The following is a 15,821-nucleotide window of genomic DNA, read 5'->3' as shown; positions in this document are numbered from 1 at the left end:
TCCAGAGAGAACTTTGGGCCCAAGACCCATCTTCACGAGGGTCGCCTCGAGGAATCTCCAGCTGATCCTGTCAAAAGCATTCTCCACGTCGACGGATAGCATATAAACGGGTGCTTTCACTCTATGTACCCTTGCTATCAGGGATAGGGTCCTAAGGGTGTTATCCCATGCCTCTCTGTCCAGAACAAAGCCCACCTGCTCCCCATGTATAAGGCAGGGAACCAAGAGATTCAATCTATTTGCCAGCATTTTTGAAAATAGTTTTAGATCGCAATTGATGAGTGAGATCGAGTGATAATTGCCACATGACCGTATCAGAACAATGTGAGCTTCGAGGGCCGGGGGTGAGGGGAACCGGCATCTCCAAGAAACTGCATCGAAAGCTTGTAAGAGTAAGTCAGAAATGAAACTCTCGTATTTCTTATAGAATCTGGGAGAGTACCCTTCTGCCCCCGGCTTTCCTCCACCTTGATCCCTTGTAAGACCTGTGTTAGCTCCTCCACCTCCAAATCCCGATCCAGGGCCTGAGCCTCCTCTGATGAAATAAGTCCCAGCACACTGTGATCTAGATACTGTATTATGGGTTGTTGACTCTGGCTCCCCTGCGAGTCTATGAGTCCTCGGATATTGTAAAGTTTGGAGTAATACGAACAGAATTCTCCCAAGATTTCCTGGGGCGAGTGGGCCTGCTTACCCCCTGAGGTTTTTCTAGAGTGTATGTGTGGGTGAGCTATACTTGGATGGAAAGCCCTGGCCAACCACCTGCCACTCTTGTCACCGTACTCGTAAGAGCCAGCCCTAAACTTGTCTCTCTGACAAAGAGCTTTTTGGTCCAGAATTTCAAGAATTTTGTGTCGAAGTTGCGAGATTTCAGCTTTAAAACTGACAGCTGGTCGTGATTTATTTGCTGTTTCCCTATCCCCGAGTTCCCGTATTAACTGAGTGAGGTGTAGTGTGTTCTTTTTTAAGCTTGGCCCCGTGTGAAACGGAAACTCCCCGCAGAACACATTTCAAGGACTCCCATTCCAACGGGGCAGGTGTAGAGTCCGTTTCATGGTCTAATGTGAAATTTTTAATGGCTCTGGTTATATCGCTTACGCATGCGGCGTCTTTGAGCAAATTATTATTAATTGAGTAATTTAGATGCCATGAAGGAACCCGACCCCTAGTAATCCCCGAGCCCAAGGATGAAAACATTGGAGAGTGGTCTGACCACAGAAATAAGTCTAGGGAAGACTGGGAGACCCCATCAGGTAGGCCGTGAGAAACAAAGATATAGTCAATTCTGCTATAAGAGTTATGCCCCATGGAATGAAAACTATAGTCACGCTTACCTGGATCGAGGATCAGGTCCATACTCACTATCTTTTGGACCTTGCGAATTGCCATTCCCAGGAGTGCGGAGCAGCAAGGAGTCCAAGCGCGGATCCTTGCACATGTTGAAATCTCCACCCAAATTGATGGGTGACCCTCTCAGCAAATTCTTTCAGTTCCCGAAGAGCTCTAGAGGCAAAACACACCTGTCCTTGGTTGAGAAAGTACATATTAGCCACTGTGTAAATCTTGGGAGCAATAGAAAATTTTAGGAAAATATATCTCCGTTCTTCATCCCTTTCTTGCACCAAGATTGTGGGGATCACTGAAATGCTATAGACACTCCACAGGTTTTGTTTTCTGGGTGGGTAGAGTGAAGCCACCGAGGATAGAACTTAGTCTTGCCACAATCTGGATATTCGGTGCATGGAAAGTGTGTCTCCTGGAGCATAGCAATCATGACCCATTTTTGTAGAGCCTATACAGTACTTGATTCCATTTGTTGGGGCTATTGAATCCCTTTGCGCTAAAGGGACAAATAGTTATTTGCATAATGTTACTTGTCCAGTGTGTTGCGCTCTAAGTGAAGGAAGGAGCTAACAGTAGACAAACGTTTATGCAGCTGTAAAACGCTGCAGTCCGGATGGGAGGGATTGAGGAGAAAATTCCTCCCTTTTCCTCCTTTTGGATAGCTTCAGTGCCCTGTCTTTTCTTTGTCCCTATAATTGTCCTGTTGACTGGGGCCTCGAATTTTTTTTTTTAAACCTTTGTGGTTTCATTTCTGGAAATCGGCCTTTTTTGTCCGAGGCTTTTTCCAAGATCTTATCGAGGTCGGGCCGAACAAAAACTACCCATGAAAGGGAAGAGAGCATAACTTGGATTTTGAGGCTGAATCCCCTGACTTAGTTCTTAGCCAAAGTGCGTGTCTAGCGCAATTAGATAAGGCCGCAGATGTAGCAGCTAGCTTAACTTGGCTTCAGCCGCTGAGTCTGTCAGAAAACTAGTCGCCATTTTAAGGATTGGTAATGAACTCAAAATCTGTTTCCTTGGCATTTTATTTTGAACATGCATCTCTAGCTGCCCCAACCAAACATGCAGGATTCTTGCTACACAGGTGGCTGCCAACCCAGGCCTAAGACCACCTGAGGCTGCCTCCCAGGTCTTTCTGAGGAGGCTTTCTGCTTTGCGATCTATAGGATCCTTAAGGGGATAGCATCCTCAAAAGAAAGCAATGTATGTTTTGCTACTTTCACATGTACATCCACCTTTGGGATAGTATCCTAATCAGTGTATATGTCCTCTGAAAAAAGATAATGCCTCTTGACCCCTCTATATTTATCACCTATATCGGGTCTTTTCCATTCCTTCCGGATCATTTTTGGAATGTTTTTATGAACTGGGAAGGTAGATCTTTGTCGCCCTCCTAAACTTCTAGGCTCTCTAGGTTCTTCCACGTCCAATGTGCCCCTGATGGCTTTGATTAATTCCCCTATGTCCTCAGGGCTAAACAAAAATCTTCTATATTCCTTCTCATCAGAAGAGTCTATAAACATTCCTCCTAAATTTTCTTCAAAGAATCTAGTACTTTCCTCTGAATCTGATTCTAAATCCTCACTACGGGGTCTCCTGTTTCCCCGGGTCTTGGGAATAGAAGGAGGAGCCGAACTATGGGTTGCTATTACCGATCGGACCTCGTCTGTCACCAGCGTTTTTATATCATCCATAAAACCCGTGTTTTCTATGTGGAACTGAGGAATAGCTATACTAAATTTCCAGGGTTCCCATTTTTGTTATATATGTTAGTTTTAAATTATATTCTTCTTTGACCTGAGCTTTCTGGGCTATTCCACATTAAGCATATCCCTAATGGCCTTAATTAATGACCTATGTCTTCTGAGCTAAATAAGAACTTTCTGCATTCCTCCTCATCTGAGGAATCCCTAGTCTCCCCCTTTTGATCGACTTCTGACAGTAATCAAAACTTTCCTAAGAGTCAGAATCTAACCCTCTGCTACAAGGTCTCTTAGCAGCCCGAGTAGTAGGTGTAGAGGAGGGAGCCGCACCATGAGAGGCTAGGGCAGAGCGGACTTCATCCCTCACCAGCATCTTAATATCCTCTATAGAGCCCGCTGACTCCTCTTTAACCAGCTGGGCTATACAGATCCTGCACAGTAGTTTGTGGTATTCATGCGGTGGTCTCCTCATGCAGGAAACACATTTTTTAAGCTTAGCTGTAGAGGATCCCGCTGTGGATTTGTCCACCTATTAAAATACGATACATCAGTAAAAACTTTGTGCTTACCAGAAAACACTGTATGTGAGGTGCCCCACTGTCTACTTACACCAAAGGTCGCAGCCTGTACAGGGGTTTTAGACACTGGAGCACTCAGTCTAGGTAAGGTAGTACTGCAGGCTTACTCAAAAGGATTGAACAAACAACCGCAATCCTGAGGTACCGGCTTTTGACATCTCTCAGTTCTTTTTGAATTTGCCCCGCTGGTGCCGTCGCATTAGTCTCGTAACCTAGACGCCGCTTCCCTGACGCATGTGCAATGACACTACCCAGAAGTAACCCAGGCCATCCACTACGTGCCGCCGGGAACAAGGCAAGGAGATGCAGAGCCAGGCAAGCAGGAGAAGTCAGGTACAGCCCCACACCTAGCCCCTCTTTCACTAGGAACCAGCCTGGGAGGGCTGCCTTGCTGCCACAGCCAACCGAAGGAGACATTCCAGGAAGGGAGTGCTGCTCTCTTGCCAGCTAACCCAATCCACCAATCTTCCAGCCGGGAACCCAGAGAGCTCAAAGCACCTTCTCAGATTACCTTCCTCTGACAGGTCAGGAAAATACTGAGAAAGGTGGGGAGGAGCTTAAAACTTCTCGGTGTGTTTCCTGTTCTATCAGGGGAAGATAATCTCAGCTGGTACTGCCATGGAAATGATAGGGGAAATGACAGTTTTTTCTAAATTCTCCTAATTTTGGTGCTTTTAATAAATATACACAAATTATAATCAGTCTGTTTTTACTACCTAAATGAAGTACAATATGTGGCAAAAAACAATGTCGGAATCACTTAGATGTGCAAAACCTTTACAGAGTTATTCAATGTAAAGGTGACTCGTCAGATTTCCCACATTCGGCTTGAACGCCCGGCGGAATAAGTTGACACTAAATAAATAAGATTTATTTTATTTATTTTAAGGAGTTGAGTGAAATTCCAGCTCGTTTGTTGGCCTGGAAGAGGCCTTCTTAGTGGAAGTCACATCGATCAGCCAGGTCAAATAGTACGCTACTTTGGCAATTGGTGCCTCGTGGGTGGTAGCCAATGGGGCTTCCGCAAGGCAGGTGTGTAAGACCACTATGTTTTACAATCTGCTATAAATTGATTGAATATCTGCTTCTATAATTTCCCCACCTTTGATGGACTGCTCTAGTACATCCAAAAGTCTCCAGCTGTGTCCCCCAATGATAACGATGAGAAAACAGGATTTTTGTACTTACCATAAAATCTCTCTTGTTTCACTTGTTGAAGAACACAGCAACCACCCATGTCATTATTAGTATTTTTTCTGACATATTCCTTTCTGATATATGCCTCCTTCCTGGAGAGTTTTCTTTGCAGTTGCACATGGTGCTACAACGAGTTATAGTTTAATACTTTTGTTGTAATAGTGACTGATAATTGTGTATCCTACTTTGCTACTCCTAAGTCTTGCATACAAACCAGTTAGAAAGGTGCCTGCAAAGAGGGGTATAAACAGTAGGAGGGAAAAAAAACAAAAAACTTTTTCCGCTTCTGCCTCCCAGTGGTAGTAGCTATACCTAAGGTCTTCAGCTGTGTCCCCCAATGAATGAGAAATGAAAATTTTTTTATGGCAAGTACAAAAATCTTATTTTCTTGAAAACCAGTTCCACAAAGTCGTGGTTCCTTGGTGTAATTCTCTCCACTATTTCTACATAACATCTACCATGTATATGCATGGTTGGTATATAGATGTGCTATCTGGGTTCAATTAGACTTTTATATAAGAGACATTAATTGGCAGTTGCATATGTTAGTGAAAAAAAATTGCTAATTGGTAGGTTTTCAGGTATCTAAATTAACAGGTAATGCTCGAGAATTGAGGAAGCCTATAAAAAACACACACATTGAAAGTCATCTGATTTATTCCAAACTGCAGAAATATTTTATACAAAGACATTTGAAAGAGGGTTAGAACACGCCTCACTTGTAATAATTATGATTATAATTGGTTATTAAAAACCCAACAAGAGCAGAGTCGTCTTAGAAGCAGGACTTCTTTCAGGCCGATTGAAAATATTTCTCATGAGACTTCTGTAAAATTTCCTTGAAGACTGCCTTGCATTCTTATAACAGAACAATAATTTAAGCTAAAGACAGACTGTATAAAAATGTAAGAAGAGCAGGTTACATAAAAGCAAGAGCAAGACAGAAAATGGAGGACAGGAATTCTTCTAGTTTCCCTCACACATGTATTACAAGATGATTAAGAAATATATGTGACTTTGCTTTCACTTTTAATGTTGGATTTTTTTTCCTTCTACCATTTATATTTTTTAAAAAAACCACAAAAAAAGAAATGTCAGCTTAGTTATTTGCGGTTTAACAAATGAGATTTATGAGTGCATATGATTAATACGTTTTTTTTCCTGTGTGTCTTTTTAATAGTTAAGAAGATTTGACTTCCAAGTAAAATATTCCCAACTTTCAGAATATCAAAATGGTTTCCCTCTGTGAATTATCTGATGGTCCAGCAGACTAGTTCTATACCTAAAACGTTTCCCACATTCCAAACATGAAAATGGCCTTTCCCCTGTGTGAATTCTCTGATGTTCCACAAGATAATTTTTATACCTAAAACGTTTCCCACATTCCAAACATGAAAATGGCTTTTCCCCTGTGTGAATTCTCTGATGCTGCACAACACTTTTTTCATGCTTAAAATTTTTCCCACATTCCGAACATGAAAACGGCATTTCCTCTGTGTGAGTTTTCTGATGTCTAATAAGATATGATTTACATTTAAAGCATTTTCCACATTCTGAACAGGTATATGGTTTCTCCTCTGTGTGAATTCTCTGATGTCTAACAAAATCTGATTTATTTTTAAAGCATTTCCCACAATCAGAACATGAATATGGCTTCTCCTCTGTGTGAATTTTCTGATGTCTAACAAAAACTGATTTGTCATTAAAGCATTTCCCACAACCAGAACATGAATATGGCTTCTCTCCTGTGTGAATTCTCCGATGTCTAACAACATCTGATTTATCGATAAAGCATTTCCCACAATCAGAACATGAATATGGCTTCTCTCCTGTGTGAATTCTACAATGTGTAACAAGGTGTGATTTCTGGTAAAAACGTTTTCCACATTCAGAACATGAATACGGCCTCTCAGTTGTATGAATTCTGAGATGTTCAACATCCGTTCCGTGAACTTGATTTTGTCCTACATTCTGTAATGAATCAGAAGATGGAACCTGTTTAACAGGATCTGCTGACAGATCTTTGTTGTGAAGGGCTGAGGGTATATTTAGGATAAGGGCAGGCTCTTCATATGAATCTTGAATGATACCATGATCTTCCACTTTACAATCTACTGATGTCAATTGTCCCTCTGAGCTCCTGGTGTCGCCATCTGTCAGGAACAAAATGGATTTTAATATTTTTTAATATATCATTACAATTATACTTTTAGTTTAGCACATTTGTATAAGAAAAAACGTTCATACAAATTGTTAGGCATGTATCAAAATTCAAACATTAAAAAAGTAGCCAAGTAGGCCATGAGAGGTAAAGCAGGCAATGTAAACATTATAACATTAAAATATTTAAGACCGCAACACAGCGGGAAACCATGTGAGCTCTGAAGAGAAAGCTCCAACAAGGAGAAAAAAAACATTGTGAAATCCTTAGACTCAAACCGGGAGGGAAATGTCCCACAGCGAACAGGACGAGAAAGAGGTTTTATGTAAAGTACAAAATCTTGTTTTCTCATAGCTTTGAGGGACACAGCTAAGGACCGTGGATCCTTCCAGAGTAGTATAAAAGTATACATTGAGACATGTGGTTAGTTAAAAGCCATTTGCAAAATTGTTTGACTGAGAGAGGCATCTGCAGATGCAAAAGTGTGCACTTGGTAGAATCTGGAGAAGGTATGTAGAGAGGCCCAAATGCAAACTTACACACTTGAATGGCGGAAGCACTGTTGCAAGACACCCAAGAAGCATCCATTGCCTGAATTATACAGAAAGGAGGCTCCCTACCTTTGGCACAGTAGGCGTCCGACACTGCTAATCTGATCCAGCATGATATGACTGCTTTGAAAGCTGAAAGACTAGATCTTGGACCATTTGGGAACACAAAGAGAGAATCAGAGCGTCTACAGGAAGATATCTAGGAGAGGTAAATTCTTGCAGGTCAAAGATGAGCCATAAGGTTGCATCATGGTTTGAAGGGATGAGACTGCATCATGTCTAGTACCATTTCAAGTCTCAGGGTGGGACAGGAGAGCAGTATTTAGGAATATCTTGGACAACCCCCTGAATAAAAGGTACATATGGCTGACTTAGAAGCCAGGGGCCCGTTGAAACAGAATGCACACCTCCAACACCTGACCCTTTAAGGAACTGAGGCCCAATCCCATGTCCAGACCCTCCTGAGGAAAAGACAGAAGGCAGGGCAGCAAAAAATGCATAGGATGGAGGTTGCGCTGTTCGCAGCAGAAGAAAAAAAGGCTTCCAGTCACGAACGTAAACCCTGGAAGAGGAGGACTTTCTGGTCTTCATCATAGTTTGAATGACTGGTTATGCAAAACCATGGGCTCTTTAACCGCAGCGTTAACTGCCATGCCGTTAAAGTGAGAAAAAAAATAGTCTGTAAGACGGGTACCTGTAAGAAAAGATCTTCTCGAAGGGAAAGACGTCACAGAGTGTCAGCAAGCAGGTTACAGAGATCCATGTAACAAATGTGTTGAGGCCAGTATGGAGAGAGGAGAATCACCCGCAGTCCATACATCTTGATAAGCGTGAGAAGTCATTAAATAAGTGGAAATAGAGTGAACACGTATGTGAAATGTGCTCATAAGAGTGGTCAACAATGAATGAAAAATCAAGAACACTATCTAGAAAGAAGGGGTTGTGATAATGAGTCTGATTCCCCTTTCCATATCCAAGGAAGCAGAAAAAAATCCAGAAATGGATAGATTAACTTTAATCTTGTACAGGATGACATACAAAGGGTGCAATGGGTTTCGGTGTTTAAACTACAACTTTTTCAAGCATTAGTGGATGGGAGTGGAGAGTGAACTATATAGTGTAGACCAGGGTTTTTCAACTCCATTCTTCAGGGAACCCTAACGGGTCATGTTTTCAGGATTTCCTCTGTATTGCACAGGTGATGTAATTATCGTCAGTGCCTCAGACATTGCCACAGGTGTTCTTACTATAGGACATCCTGAAAACATGACCTGTTGGGGGTCGCTGAGGACTGGAGTTTTTGAAATATGTCTTGTCTCGGGTAGAGAGACATAAAATGTATGTTCTCTACTTATGATAAGATATGCTGTGTATGGAACTTTGGAACTGAGACACAAAGTCATCTGTATTACAATAGTATAAAAGTTTTACATTTTCTCGAGTCAAGTTGGAAGCTTTGGAGACAAAATGAAAAAGTGTCATAAGTGTCGAACCCCTAGAAGTAAAGGGAACCTTTGGTGACAGGATGATGAGGTGTCATGCCTGTCAGTCTACTGGAAAAGATACTTTATCTTAACAATTCTTGGCTTCCCTGGTTGCTGGTTCAGATGAGTCTGTTTCCCATTGATGTTCCTGGTAACATGTAAGTTGTAACCTCTAATATTATGATGTAATCTTTAGACTTTGCATATGGACAATGAAGTGGTTAATTATAACCTTTATCATTAATACATAATTCACAAAAGTAGGTCAATTATTCATCACTATGCTTGATTATCACTTAATTTTAATAAATTATTATTGTTAAACCTTCCATATTGTCGTACTCTCTTTAAAGAGTAATCAGAACCTTAAGTCCTGCTCCTTGAATACGCAGTGAGCACCCACCAGTGAATAGTCAGAAAGGGTACCCAGATGGACCTGTAGACAGGCAGTTGCATCTCTTGATTGAGAGTTCACAGATTTGTTCCAGGAGGAGAGCCACAACTGATGCCAGAAACATTGTGAAGACTAGGGCGCCCAAGGCCAAGTAGAATGGAAGGGCTGTGACTTAGTAGTGTCCTCCGAGCAGATGGAAAAGTGGAGTAATCACTGATGTGCTAGACAGAAGAGGATATGAAGATATGCATTCTTGATGTTGATGGATGACAGAAACAACCCAGGTTCCATAGATACAATGACGGATCTCAATGATTTATAGCTTTACAGATAAATTTTTGTCTGCTGTGCAACATCTGTTAATTCTTCTGGAGAAGAGTCAGAAAGAATTTCGCAATGTAGTTGCTTACCCCATTCAGTAGTTGCCCTACTGACGCAAGTAGAAAAAAGAACATGGAGAAGTGCCAAACCCACTGCCTCAAAGGAAGGTTTGGCTAAGGATTCCAGCTTTTTGCCACATATGTCCTGAAGATGAGGATGAGGCACCCACCAAAGGTAGGATGGTGTTTTTGGATAAACAGGACATTGGGGGGTCCATTAATGGGGAAGACGAGCGTGTCTTAACTAAGTCTTATGAAAAGGAGAACATGACATCCAAATGCTTTGGTTTAGTGAAGAGTTTGTCACGAAGGTTCCACTTTTTGGCTAGCATATCCTCAAACTCTTTATGAGAGGCGAAGGCCTTTGGATAATGCTTCGGGCGTCTGAAACAAAAGGCTTCCACAGATCAAATGGGTTTATAATCCTTGACCTAAAAGGCCTTTTTACTGGCACTATCAGGCTATCAACCAGAGTAGAGAGGTAGGAGCCAATAGGAATGCCAATAGTGGGCGCACTGGAGGAGAATAGGCAGAAAGCCCTCCAACTACCAGGGCAAGATGTAATTGCACCCTACAGCATCACAGCCTGCACTAACGGAATAGTCACTGCTAGGCCAAAGCAAGGACCTAAATTAATGGTGGAAGGCCGGGAAAGCTGTGTAGCAGTGAATCCCGCAGGAAAACTGCAAGCGCAAGTGTGCATAGCCTCCCACTGGTTCCCTCAAGTCCCATGTCGAGCATATGACCCCGCAGTGCTGACAGGATAGAGGCCACAATACACTGTTACCTTCATCTCTAGTCAACAGTGCCACAAACAGGCAATGAAAATCAGTGACACCTGGGATAAGGACTGTAGTCAGACGAGACGCCCATCTCCCATTGAGACTGCCGCAGCGATCCCCCGGGGTGCAAGGAGGTCTGCAAAGGAAGATAAAATGGGACTGTCTCCTGTAGGGAAGCGCCCACGCCACCCAGAGGTATGCTACATTGAGAAGAATTCACGGGGGGGGGGTGGGGGGGGGGCTCTGGATAGGTAGGGAGTTCCCACTGAGTGGGTGAAAGCGGAGAGGAGGGGGGGGGGTTCTAGTGCCGATGGTGGTGGTATTTGTGTGGCTGGGGGGGGAGAAGAAGAAAAAGGCAAGAAGAGAATACATCCCCCCAGTGGAGAGAATATTCAACTATCCGCCATAGACCGTAGAGATCCATCACTTCAACAGTGTGTGTCTCCTTCTGCTCGCCTGCCTACAGGTAGGAATGGATCACTCTAATAGGGGGTCCACAATAGCTGGTGGGTCAGTTTTCCCTCCCCCATGGGGTAACAGGGAGAGTCCAAAGTCAGCCCATGTATTTGCAGATCCAGAACGATAACAGCTGAATAACTGGTGAATAAAAAGGGCTGCCACCTACAGACACCAAGCTAAAACTAATTAGCTTGGTGCCTGCATGAGGGTTATAGCTGGTAGGAGGAGCTAAATGTTTTGCTTACTGCCCACCTCCTAGTGGCAGTTGCTTTACCAACGGTCTTCATCTGTGTCCCCCAATGCAATGGATAATAAATACTTTTTTTTTTAAAAATACTATAAAAATATAAAATAAAATGTAAAACAAATCTAAAAATTGGTATCACTACGTCTATAAAGATGTACTTTAAGTCTCTGTCAGAAGGAATGTTGTGTCTCCTTAGGGAGAGCACCCAAAAGGTGGGTGGAGATACCTAGGAGGTAAATGGACTGGAAGGGGAAAAGTCTCTCCCCAAGGGAGAGCACCCAAAAAGGGATTGGAGACATCTAGAATGTGGACAAGGAGACTTATAAGGCCATGCAAGCTACTCTAGGTACTTTATGCAAATAAGGAAGATGGAACAATACCTCAGCAGTGCCACCTATTGGATGGTAGCATTCCTTCAAATCAATGTGACTTTTTAACAAGTCTTAACAATGATTGGAAATAGGAAACCAAACCAGAAAACCATACACAGACAGCTGTTTCAGGGTGTTTGCCCAAAAAAACCGCAATAGCAATTTGCAATGGGAAACCTCGCATCACACTCACGTGCACATCACACTGAGTGCAATGTGTTTTCTGGCCCCAGTGAAAACAATAGGAGAGCCATTCAGAGGAAATGCCCAAAGATATGCCATGCGATGCAGGGAAAAAAAATTGGTCATATATATATCCCCATTAAAAACAATGGGGTTTATAACCGTGCAGGATTTGTGTGTCTTGCAATGCACAAAACGCGCCCAATTTTCTCAGCCATGTGAAAGTGGTCTTACTCAATATTCAACAGTATAATCAGTCCCAAACTGGAAAAAGTCTGAAACACATTATGGAGTATGCGGGGTCTTAGTCACAGTATATGCGTATCTCCTGTGGACAACCATTTATAACAAGAACATGACAATGGAGTCACCCCACATCATACAATCACAGATCCGTGGGCAGCCCTTGTACCAGCAATATAGTAAGATACCTGCATACACAAATAATACCGTCCGGCAGGAGATTAATAAGACAACTACAAACATATCAAAAAGTTGTGAGTTTCTTCAGCCAAAGTGTTTTTGGATACGTTAAAAAACAATTTTCAAATTAAAGAATATATAAATTGTAATATCCGATGTGCGGTCTGTATGATCACATGTGATATCTGTAAGTTATCCTATGTGGGATGTACGTATAGAAGATAGAAAAGTAGAATATTGGAACACTTGCAGGATACCGTGAGGCACATTGGATTAAACCTTAAAAGGGAAATCATGTGGTCACATTTGTGCTCCTGGGACGTGTGGTTCTGTTGGGTTTCCAGGCTGCTGGTGTGGTCGATTTGGCTGGCTGATAGTGTGGAGTCTCCTACCAGCCAATCACCGACCGGTCTGCTGCATATAAATACCAGCCCCTCCTTGTAGACGGTTGTTGGTCATTTATTCACCCTATCTCATTCCCACTCAGAGCTGGGTGTTTTGCATGATGTTAGTCTGAACTGTTTCTCCCACCTTCTTTGGTGATGCTCTGAGTACCTGTATTCCCCATCTGCATGTTATGCCGACCCCCTCTCCTTTCCCTTTTGACAGCTGCGGCGTCCAGACTCCTGAGGTCATATTGTCAGGTAAGGGATGCCTGACACAGTTCGCTTTACATCAATTCAGTGTTTGACGCTCTTTCTCTGTAGTGTGAGGACACTTTGTACTAGCTTCTGTTATAGATCTGTATGCATGAGTTATCCGAGTGGGGTTTGTCGGTTTGTACAGCGACGTGTTCTGTGCATGTGTAGGTGACCAGATATGAGGTGTGAACAATTACCTGTTTAAGGGTGCCTACCCACTATCGATATTTTTTCTTGCGATGCGAGAGCGATGATTATGAAACCAATGATTTTGGTTTCATACTTATTTCTGATTTTTATTCTTAAGTCTCGGAACGCAGAGAAAAATATTTGTGATATCGCTCAGTGTTTTCAATGGGGCCAGCGGTATAGGAGAGTACAAAACCGGACTTCTGCCACAGCTGTGACTACTATGGCACAGGATTCCTCTATCCCTGCAGGGACCGCGGGGATGAAGGAATCCTCTGCCACAGTTGTCAACAGCTGTGGCAGAAGTCCATGATGCCATCCCATGGCTTTCAATGGGGGGGGAGGGGGGGGTCGGTCCCAATGAAAGCAGTGGATTGCAGACAACCCCTGCAGCACTGATTTTTGGGGAAGGGCTTGAAATATAAGCCCTTCCCTGAAAATCAGCTCAACTGTAAAAAAAAAAAATGCTTTTAATGGGGCCACAGCAGTGCCGGCCCCATTGAAAGCAATGGGATAGCATCATGGACTTCTGCCACAGCTGTGACAGTGGATTCTTTCATCCTCACAGGGATGAAGGAATCCTCTGCCATAGCTGTAGCAAAAGTTTGTGATGTACTCCCCTATGTTTTCAGGGTCCGCTGACCCTATTGAAAGCTAGGAGCGATATTGCACCGTTTTTTCTGCACTGCAAGGCACTCGATCTCGCATCACTAAAAAAAAATATCGCTAGTGGTTAGGCACCCTTAGTTGGATGTCTCTTATCTGTTGGTGCATGTGAATGGTGTCTTGTCTCTTACCATCTAGGGCAAGCCAGGACCCTAGGTTACAGCACGGGGCCGTCCCTATTGGGATTATCATCTCACTTATAGGCAGGACTCCTGAAGTTAAGTTGTCTTGTTAGAGTAGGGAGTTAGTATCTTGGCCAAAATATGAACCAATACCTCGTAAGTACTTCAGCTATTCCATCTACTTATGCATGTTGGTATTCTAGGTAAGTGTTTTGGTGAATGTCACTCATTGTTGGAGGTTTGCTCGCAAGTCCCATTTCCAGTACAGTTTGCTATGGTGTTTAGCATGCATGTATGTTCCCCTATCCCAACGCTTTCCCTCCAGTCATTGTTTGGGTTGAGTCCGTGGAGGTCATTGTTTTCACGGCCTGCGCTGACGTATCACATGTTGCATTATTAATTATATTAGTATGCACACGACTTTTTGATATGTTTTATATACAACTGAAAACCCCGACAACACAGACTCTTCCCTACATGTAGTCTCACCTGGTGGGTCATCTATAGGAATCTCCTCCTTACACGGCTGATCCCCCCTCACATGTGTCTCTGTAGCATCAATAGGGATCGGATCTTTCTCCAGTTTCACCAGCTGGGAAATAAATATTGTAAAAGTCATCACACAGTTGGAGAAGTCGTGTGGAAGGTTTTATATGGCCAGAAAAGGTCATTAATTAGCATGAGGAGCCGGAATGACATGACAGCAGTAGTGATCTGGGCCAAATAGCTGCAGGTCTCCTGTATAACTCCAACCTGTTGCTTCTTTATTCCAACCAGAAGTCTCCAGAACCAGAAAATAGTGATAAGATGCGGAGATCTAATGTCTGCGGTCGGCTGTAATCCTGCCATCTCCAGCTTTCTCATTACATAAGTACACTCTTTGTCAAAAAAAAATCAAGCACCAAATAATTACAGTTGTGGTCTGATTAGATGGACGGTCTCGCCACCTGAGGCCCTACAAGTGGTTCTATCCTTGGCCTATCAAGAGGCTCTCAGAGGCTACTTGGGTATAGTGACCTCTTTCTGCTTGTGTAGAGCTTGTTGACCACTAGACGTGTGGCTGATTTGCCTGGCTGATGGTGTGGATTTCACCATGTGTTTGTATATAGAAATAGCAGCCCCTCTTGATAGAAAGTGCTGGTAATTCATTACCTCTCAGAACACTGGTGTTTGCAGTCATGCATGCTGTAAGACTAGTTTGTGTCGTTCTCCCAGACTGTCTCTGAAGATGGTCTGGACACCTCATTTTCCTGTTTTCATATTCTTGGGCTCCTGCTCCTTTACCCTTGTCAGGTGTGGTTCCACACATCGGATGTCCTTTATGCTGTCACATGGGTGATGTCTGACACCTTAGTCTCTTCCCAATCAGATGGGTGATGTCTGATGCTCTGCCCCTTACATGTGTGGGTGTGAATGTTTAAACTATGTCTGCTTCTGTGTATACATGCATGAGGTTTGGGGTGGTCTGTAGGTGTGCAGACACCTGGTGTGTATTATGTACTATGTTGGTGTTCCCTTGCATCTACTGGTGCACAGATGCCTGTTGTGTATTAAGTCCTCGTCTGGTGTTTCTGCTTATTTTTATATAGGTCGAGTCAGGTGGTCCATAGGTACCAGTGTAGGGTCATCCTTATTGGAATGATCACCCCGCTTGTAGGCAGGGTTCCCTTTCCTGTGTTGTTATTATGGATAAATCACAGAGGCAGTCTAAATTTCTTTACATTGGAAAAGCAATAATCACTGAAAAAGAATTAAAAGCAAATCTTTATTTATACTTGTTAAACTATCTATGGCGGACAAACTAAGTTAAGGCCTATCTGTATACCATGGGTTTATGGATGTTCACCCTGGATTCCTCAAATATGAGAATTAAATACAAATGGTCAACTAAATACTCTCCCTTCTAAAAACGAGAGGATATATAAATATGCGTGACTGTCAGCTTA

At 42.9% G+C, this 15,821-nt stretch overlaps 1 protein-coding gene and 1 pseudogene across 1 annotated transcript in view; both read right to left on the bottom strand.

The window, feature by feature from the left end:
• The window catches only part of LOC136624494 (oocyte zinc finger protein XlCOF29-like), a 55,353-nt gene that overhangs the window by 20,567 nt on the left and 18,965 nt on the right, over positions 1-15,821 (bottom strand). The gene's annotated exons all lie outside the window — the stretch shown is intronic.
• The window catches only part of LOC136624516 (zinc finger protein 585A-like), a 55,161-nt pseudogene continuing 44,801 nt past the window's right edge, over positions 5,462-15,821 (bottom strand).

Source organism: Eleutherodactylus coqui, chromosome 4 (assembly GCF_035609145.1).
Source record: "Eleutherodactylus coqui strain aEleCoq1 chromosome 4, aEleCoq1.hap1, whole genome shotgun sequence".
Taxonomy (NCBI): Eukaryota; Metazoa; Chordata; class Amphibia; order Anura; family Eleutherodactylidae; genus Eleutherodactylus; species Eleutherodactylus coqui.
Note: the sequence above shows the minus strand (reverse complement) of the source record. Positions and strands in the feature narration are given on the sequence as shown.